The 8,507-nt window shown below is 37.9% G+C and overlaps 1 protein-coding gene across 1 annotated transcript in view; it reads left to right on the top strand.

Annotated features, from left to right (window-relative positions):
* The first annotated feature begins 3,030 nt into the window (after nucleotides 1-3,030).
* The window catches only part of Pik3c2g (phosphatidylinositol-4-phosphate 3-kinase catalytic subunit type 2 gamma), a 379,694-nt gene continuing 374,217 nt past the window's right edge, over nucleotides 3,031-8,507 (top strand). Inside the window, exons 1-2 of the mRNA XM_004626203.2 lie at nucleotides 3,031-3,243; nucleotides 4,773-4,910. The gene's annotated coding sequence lies outside the window, so the exon portion shown is untranslated. The remainder of the gene's footprint in view (nucleotides 3,244-4,772; nucleotides 4,911-8,507) is intronic.

The raw sequence follows: 8,507 nt of genomic DNA on the forward strand, positions 1-8,507 counted from the left end.
TCAAATAGGTTATCTTCCTTCTAGTGAATATGTTTGGCACCTATGTCAAAGATAAGATGATTGAGTATGTTGGAGTTGTTGCTCTGTCTTCTAGCCTGTTCCACTGACCTTTAAGTTATCACTTGTCACCAGGAGCTATTGATGGAAAGTGTACAGACTGGAGAACAACTTGCATTCTGTTATCCAAATAGCCAAGTGTATACATCTCTATTCACTTGACTTTTTTGTGATGCATACACTTCATATTTTTACCAGTACCATGCTGTTTTTATGATAGTACTTCTGTAGTATAGTTTCAAGTCAGAGATTGTGATGATCCTTGCTTTGCTTTTGCTGCCCAGAATTGCTTATGCTATTCTAGGTTTCTTCTCATTCCAAACAAATTTTAAGAATATTTTCTCTAATTCTATAAGATATGATATTGATATTTCTATTGAGATTGATTTAAATCTGTACAACAACTTTGGAAGTATGGTCATTTTCACTCTCTTGTTTTTTCTTACCAAAGAACAAGGGATATATTTCCATTTTCTGCTATCCTATTTGGTCTCCTTTTCCAGAGTACTATAGTTTTCAATGTGAAAACTTTTTGCTTCTTTTTTAAAATTGCTTCCTAGGTATTTTTGGATGCTATTGTAAAAGTTATCATTTCCCCAATTTCTCTCTCAGTGAGTTTGTTATCTGCACAGGAATGCTATTGAGTTTTGAGTGCTGACTTCATACCCAGCTATGAGATTGAATTTGGTTATTCAATCTAAAAGGTTTTGGTAATTTTGGGATGTCTTCTATGTAGTTTATCATGTCTTATAGATATAATTATAATTTAACTTCTTCCCTTTTTTTGTGGTACTGGGGATTGCACTCAGGACCCTGCACTTGCCAGGCAAGTGCTTATTCTACTGAGCTATTTCCCCGGGCCCTTCTTCCTTTCCTTATCCTTTTATTTCTTTTTCTTGTCTAACTTTTGTAGCTAATGCTTCTAGAACTAGATTGAATAGGAGTGGTGACAGTGGACATCCTTTTCTTGTTCTTGGTTGTAGAGTGAAAGCTTTCAGTGTTACATATTTAGCATGATGTTTGCGGTTTGTTTGTCCTAAATGGCTTTTATCAGATTGAGATAGCATATGTCATTTTTAAAGGCAAGAACTGAAAGAATTACACATCACTTCTATTCATATTTTATTGTCAAGAATTAGAAACTTGTACCCATCTGATTACAAAGACAACAGAAGTTATGACTGGTTCCCAAGAGCTATTGATGGAAAGTGTACAGACTGGAGTACAACTTGCAGTCTGTTATCTAAATAGACAAGTGTAAAGATCTCCACTCATCTTTTTTTTTTACAGATACATACATTTCATATTAAAAACTCCCATTCAGAAAATTTAAGAATGGAAAGAAATGAAAGAATAGGGAGTTTGATTGCTGACATTTTCAAGGTTATGGTCAAATTTAATTGATAAGAATTTCAAACATTCCCTTATCTGCCAGAGAAATAATTTCTTTGATTAACCCCCAGATATATTATCTAGAAGGAATCACTTTATCCATTCTCTCCATGGTTCTTATTGTCTTTATCTTGGAGATTCTTTACTCACTACCCCTATGGTGATCATAAGAACTGGTCTTCTATGACCAACCTGATTTCACTTATTACTCTGGTACAGTATCAATATTCAATTAGTGAATTTATTATTATATGTCCATTTCACTCATCAGATATTTGATTACCCTTTAACTAATTTAAGAGAGAATTATAGAAGAATTCTCTTTTGAGAACTGAGCACACTTTATGATCTACAGCCTATCAAGTAGGTTAGGAAGCAAGGATGTTGCTTTAAAGGTCAAACACACACTGGCTTCGGTAGATCAATGTAAGTCCCTCAGAAACTTATACAGTGTATTCCATCTAGTTGTTTACAGGCTGCTCCATGAACAAATAACCATAACCAAAGTTCTAGTCTAGGTAGTGATGTAATGCTTGCTGTCTATCTTCTTTTGTTTACTGATTTCTTTACTCAGCATTTTGTTCTCCTGCAATTTATGTGATTATTTGAAACTACCTGAAAATATCCTTTTAGATAGAAGAGTACTGTCCTTCATTTGTCCTTCTAAAGGAGAATTGTTCTCATGGAACTAACAAGTTGTCATATGGAAGGAAGCCAGTCACTTCCTTTGCTAAAGCTGCTTCTCCAAAATTGTCTCATAACTAGTCTGAAGTACATCTCATCACAGAGCTTTCCTAAGTGAACCACAAACATTCATCAGCATTCTGTATTTTCTCAATGTGCTGATTTTTCCCAAACAGTTCTCAGAGATACCCATTCCTAAGGACTCAAAGCGGCATTTGCTCAATGTCTTTTCATAATATAATTAGGATTACTAATTTACCAGACTGCAACGTCTGTTCCTGTCACCTGATCTCTACTTTGAACCAATGTTTAATGTCAAAACAAATTTTGAGGTAGAGCTCACTTCCAGAAGCCAAGTTATGTTCTATTTAAGATTAATATTCTCTAAAGACAGAATAACAGGAATCCAAATTCCAACATTTAAAAAAAGATACAAAATTATGTTCATTAAATACCAAGCGGTATGTGGTTCACTGTTTTCCAGGCAGCCCTACTGCTTTCAGCATGTCTCTTCTGCATCTGAATTCAGAGAAACTGCTCAACCTTTTCCAACGCGCAATAATCAGAAATAGCAGGAGATGCCAGAACATTGTGTACCTTGTCCTCTGAAGGACAAAAGCCAGAGGTACCAAATGCAGTTTGTTTGAATTCCATTGTCGGTAACTCAGGCACCTGGTCCTAACCCTCCGAAGGGAGCCTGAGAAAAGCAATCTTTAATTGGATTGGCGCATGACCAGTGGAAGCTCTATTATGGAAAGAGGTTAAGAACAGATATTGGATGGCAATTCACAGTCTGACGTTCTACTATGTTGCTCAGAAACAAATCTAAATATTTAAAGCAAGACAGATGAATTTAACACAGGAAATGAAATACTTTTCAACAATAATGACAGGAAGAGCCAGAGAGATGTGCTCCCAGCTGGAATAAAGCACAGCATACCTGACAAATCCAGGGACACAGATGACCCCTGGAATGCTGAATGTCATGTTTAGAGCCAACCTCAGGATTAGAAAGCTGGGAAATGGCTGTCACCACTCCTTGTGCCACAGCTGCCTAACAACACCAAGGGAGGTGACATGCAAACACTGAAGTCTTGCTTTAAAAACCAAGTAAGTGGGTGTGTTTGGGAGCAAAATCAACACAAACTCTCCTTGGTTCTATCTGTCAGAATTTGTTCAAAAACCTCTTACAGTAGTAGATCCTTATTCTCACACTGACTCAGCAGCAATTGCACATGAAAAGTGACTCTCTTGACTTTTCATAATTTGTAGTGAGGTTCATAGCCTAGGCACAGGGCTGGGACAGGGCTCACAGAGGCTCCACCCTGCTCCTGATGGATATAGCACCTAGGCAGAGCATATGGTATTGACATATTATTTCATTCCAGTGAGTAAGGAAAAGCAACAAGTGCTTGCTCAATCTTTTTATCATATATCTTTTGGTTCACAACATTGCATTTTGAAACACCTATGCATTGTGGAATGGCTAAATTAACTTAATTAATATGTACATTATTCTACATACTTCATATTTTTGAGATAAGATCAGTCAAACTATACTCTCTTAGGAGTTCTCAAGTCTAAATTTCATAATTATTAATCTTACTCATCATGTTGTACAAAACATTGCTTAAATTGGTTCCTCTTCTCCACCTGAAATTTGTAATGCTTTAACCCACATCTCCTCAATCCCAGCCTCTGCTAACCACAATTTTACTTTTTGCTTTTATCATTTTGACTTTTGAAAAAGTTCCTTACAAAAGTGAGATCATTACGGGTATGGTTGGTCTTTTACCTCTAGCTTATTTCACTTAACATCCTCCATCATCATTCCTTTTCTCACAAATGATAGGCTTTCCCACTTCTCTATATACTTCAACTTATCCTTTAGGGAATCTTTGATGTGTGTCTATCCTTCAGTAATTGATCAATCTTTCAAAATAAAATGATGGGATTGATACCCTTGCGCTTGCCAGGGAAGCGCTTATTTCACTGAGCCATCTCCCCGGCCCCTTTGATTTCATAAAGATCTATCCACCAAAGATTTATAAGCACGTGTCCCAGTAGGTCAACACCAGATTAAGAGATGTCTAGCACATCTGTAAAGCACAGTCTTGAGTGTGTATCTGGATGTGTCATGAAATCATGACCTTGGTTGCTCTATGGTCTCTCACCCACCCTCTCCAGCTACTGTTTCATTACCCTAATAGCTGCTGTGAACTTAGAGCACCCACCACCCACTTACACCATTATGCCCCTGCCTTGGAGCCAACCAACCACATACTAAATACCCAAACAGTGAGCCAAACTAAGCCTCACTTCAGAGGGAGCATCAGTTACTAGGCCGCAGGGATGGGAAAGCTGACCAATACACTGTGCTGAATCTGAATCACTACTTTGACAGGCTAACAGGTCAATTTTTATAAAGACTTCACATTGCATTGATGCGCTTTTCCATCAGCTCAATGTACAGTGAAAGAAAGGAAAAACAATTTATGTTAATAGAGTGCCAAGGCAATGAATACTTTCCAAGTAGCTCGACCAAGGTATTTTCCCTCTTCTTCAGTCTCATGTGTTGAAATGGTGATAGACAAACAGCTACATCATATCTGCGACTCTCTTCACTTGCTATTCTACAGGATGCTAAGCAGTTCAGATCACTCAGCTATGCCACTGGCTGGAAATGAGATGTTGCGCCTGTCAGCTTCAAGAAGACAGGAAATTTGTCCATCTTATTCAAATGCCATATCCAATCCTAGACAGCTGCTCAACTCTAGGTAGATACTCTTTGAAAAATTATGAATTTTTGAAGTCTTTCTTTACAAAAGAACAGTAACATCCGGAAGAGAATGAGGGAGAAAACACTAAGCGTATATAAAACATGTATGTAACCAGTCTCAGGTGTGGATCAGTATTTTTCCTATTAAATTTTAAAGAAAATGATCAAAGTCTTTATCTTCCCACGAAAGTCAATATTGAAGATCCTTTGCCAGTTGTGGAGTAAGACTACAGGGTGATAAGATGGAACTTACACTGGAATGTTTGCTCAGAAAAAAAGGCATTTTGAATAAATGAATTTAATTCTTTATAGACTGTGGACAATAACTATATTTGAAAAAATATTAGAAAGTTACTTGCACTTGCACATTGACTTCTTAATGCAAAAAGCAAGAAACTTTAGAAGGCTATCAAGCAAGACAATCAAAATTGCTCTTCCCAACACTTTCTAATTTTGACTATTGCAAAAAAAAGACAAAATAAACTAGCATAATAATAACAACACCACAATGCACAGAAAATCAAATAATTTGGCAGTATAAAAAGTTGGCTTTTTATTTTTGTTGATGTTTGACTTTTGTCTCCTTGTTGTTGTTATTAGTTTTGGTAGTATCAGTGTTGAAGGTTATTCATCTTGTCTAAATGATTTACCTGAAGACTAAGTAGATGCTGCTAGGTAAAAGAGAAGACATTTATTGTTTCAATTCAGGTATAGGGCATACCCATGATAAAGTAAATTATAGAAATAGTGTATTTGGCCACTTGACTTTGTTTTTAATTAAAAGTTCTGCTGGAATGGGCAAACACGCACATTAATCATGCACATCAATGATACTGAAGGTCATATTTTCAATGAAAACTGTGTGACGTACATTTTAGTGTACTTTCTTGATAATGAATAATTGCTATCACACTGTTCTAATGCTAACCTTTCAGTCATCCAGATTAGATAATTTCTTTTCACTTAATCCAACTTTCTAGGTCCCTCTCAAAAATGTACATAGCACTATCTCAATACATGATAAGGGATTTGTAAGAACAAAACTTCCCAGCTTTTCAAGAGACCATATTTTTAATAATGGCTCAAGTTAGGCAGTAGTCTAAAGGAATTTTAGGTGTTTACCATGCATGCAAATGAGGAAAAATCACTATCAGAAAAATTATTTTAAAGCCCTTCACTTCCTCAGATTTCTGAAGTTAAGAATTGAAATCTGAATTTTTAAAAGTGTATGATGAGCCGGCAAGAGAGCTCAGTGGTGTAAAGCACCTCCTTAGGCAATATTAAGCAAGTTTAGGGACTGTGGTTCGCAGCCAGCACCACATGCTGCTTCACCCTGCTCCCCAGGGCAAGGCCGAGTGCCCCGCAAAAGAAAGAAAGAAAAAAAAAAAAAAGTTCATCAGTCCTATCATTTTCCTGGTTTGGAAATGTTCTGTGAGACCCATATGTTCAAGGTTTAGTCCTAGGTCCTCCCACCACTAGGAGGTGCCAGAAAGCTTGAGGAGATGAGGCCCGGGCTAAGGAAGTTAGGTGGTCAGGGACGTGACCTGAGAGGATGCAGGAAGCTTGGCTGTTCCTCTCGGCCTTTGATGACCCACCCCCCACCTCCCCACCCCCCACCCTCCCCCACCCCCCACAGCACAGTGAGCAGGCTTTGCTTCACTACAGGCCCAGTGTTGTTCCACCAGAAGGCACGAGGCCAACTGACTATGGACTGAAATGAAACTTTTCTCCTTAGAAGCTGATTTATCTCATGCATTTTGTCCCAGTCACTAACACATCTTCACTGCTCAGAAGAGACGGGCTACATGAAAAGAGGAATGATTTTTAATTTGAACATTTAAAAAAAGTTTAATAAGCAGCAGTGAAACCCAAAGTAATCATGCCTTTTTAGGTTCAACATTCTACTCCTGAAGTCAGTCTTAGGCAAAAAATAAAGCTATTTTGAATTTGAAAGCAAAAAAGTTAGAAAAAGAATAAGTGCAACCGATGATATTTTCATAGCAGAACTGACTGAGTTAATTTTCTTTAATAAAGCGAACTTATTTCTGGCTGCATGTAGTTTATTTGAATACAATTATATAATTTCTTATATTGCTTCCAAGTTTCTACGCATTGCTGAACAGCAGAAAACCAAAACAGGGGCACACTAACCATATTTACTTTCTTGCTAATCTTGTAAATGTCTTTCTTCTTTACTTTTCCTTTTTCAATTTCTTATGGGTTTTCGCTACGGATTCTGAGGCAGAGAAAATAACTTTTAATCTTTTCCTAAACTACAAAAAAAATCAACATATGATATGAATTAAATAAAAAGCATATCTTGACATTGCAAACTCCTGAGCTCACCTCTGCTTTGGGGAATGGGGAGCACTGAGGCCGCTATGCCCAACCACCCCACATTCAAATGCATGATAACATAAGCAAGCACAATTTGAGAAGAAATATGCTCACTGACACATATATTTTCAAAAGTATGTTTTTGTTTGTAGATTGAGACTCAGTATCTTTTTGGCATGAAGTCTCCTTAACAAGGAGAAGCTAATTAATCTTAAAGCCAATACTCACTATGTCAGGGCAAATCCTTTTTTCCCCATATAACCTGCCAGTATTTGACAAAAAATAGATTCCTAAACTTGGCAAACCTGCAGAACAGGAATAGCTGCTTCCAGTGGAAGCACTGTACTCCCTTGAAGGAGAGGTGTTTTAGCTTGTTGCAGCATATTTCAGTCCTCAAGAGAAAACAGATCATGTTTCAGTAAGATACCTGCTTCAGGTAAGAGATTCAAACAAAATGCTGCCCGAGTCTACCTAAATAGAGACAGGGTTAATTCAGTTCAAATGTATTATGGAGATATAGAAACTCTATAGCGTGAAATGTAAGTGGTGGAAGAGCTGAAAAGCTGAATATGTGCCACATTTTGAAGCATGGATTATGCACTCTCTCTCTGATTCTTCACCCTGTCCCTTTTTGCCCCTCTAGCTCCTCCTCTCTGATGTTGGTTGATTCCGTAGATCGTCTGGATACCACATGGTGTATATCACCTCCTGCTCACTCTCCTTCATGTCCTCCAGAGTCCTGACTTAAATGCATGTAGATTTTCCTGTGTGCATCCTCTTTTCTGTTGAGGACCTTATACCACCGGTCTACTGACAGCTTGCCCACAATTCCAAACTGGAATTCTTGTTCAACAGGAGTGGACTGTACTTAACCTCTGGTCCCCACACTGGCAATAGTTCCCAAGAGAGGAAAAGTTGCTCTAATTTCTCTTCTTTTACTCCAGGTCAGGCTCCTGTTCAGTCCTGTCTACCCACCTCTTTATTGGAAACTCAGAGAAGTACAATGTAAACCTAGTGTGTGATCAGCTGCCCCCTGACTTTCTCACCTGGTGACCAATTTTATGTCTGACACTTGGAATTGAAGAGAAAGGAAGATAAGCTCCATTCTTTAAAACTAATTCTAAACATGTAACTTTTCCTCCCCTGTATTTAGGACAGGGTCTACAGGGTATCACTATGTAGATCGGACTCGTAATGATCCTCCTATTTTCAGCCTCCCAAGTGCTGGGATTACAGGCATGCACCACCATGCCCAGTA

The sequence above is a fragment of the Octodon degus genome, unplaced genomic scaffold (genome assembly GCF_000260255.1).
Source record: "Octodon degus isolate 3935 unplaced genomic scaffold, OctDeg1.0 scaffold00012, whole genome shotgun sequence".
Classification (NCBI taxonomy): Eukaryota; Metazoa; Chordata; class Mammalia; order Rodentia; family Octodontidae; genus Octodon; species Octodon degus.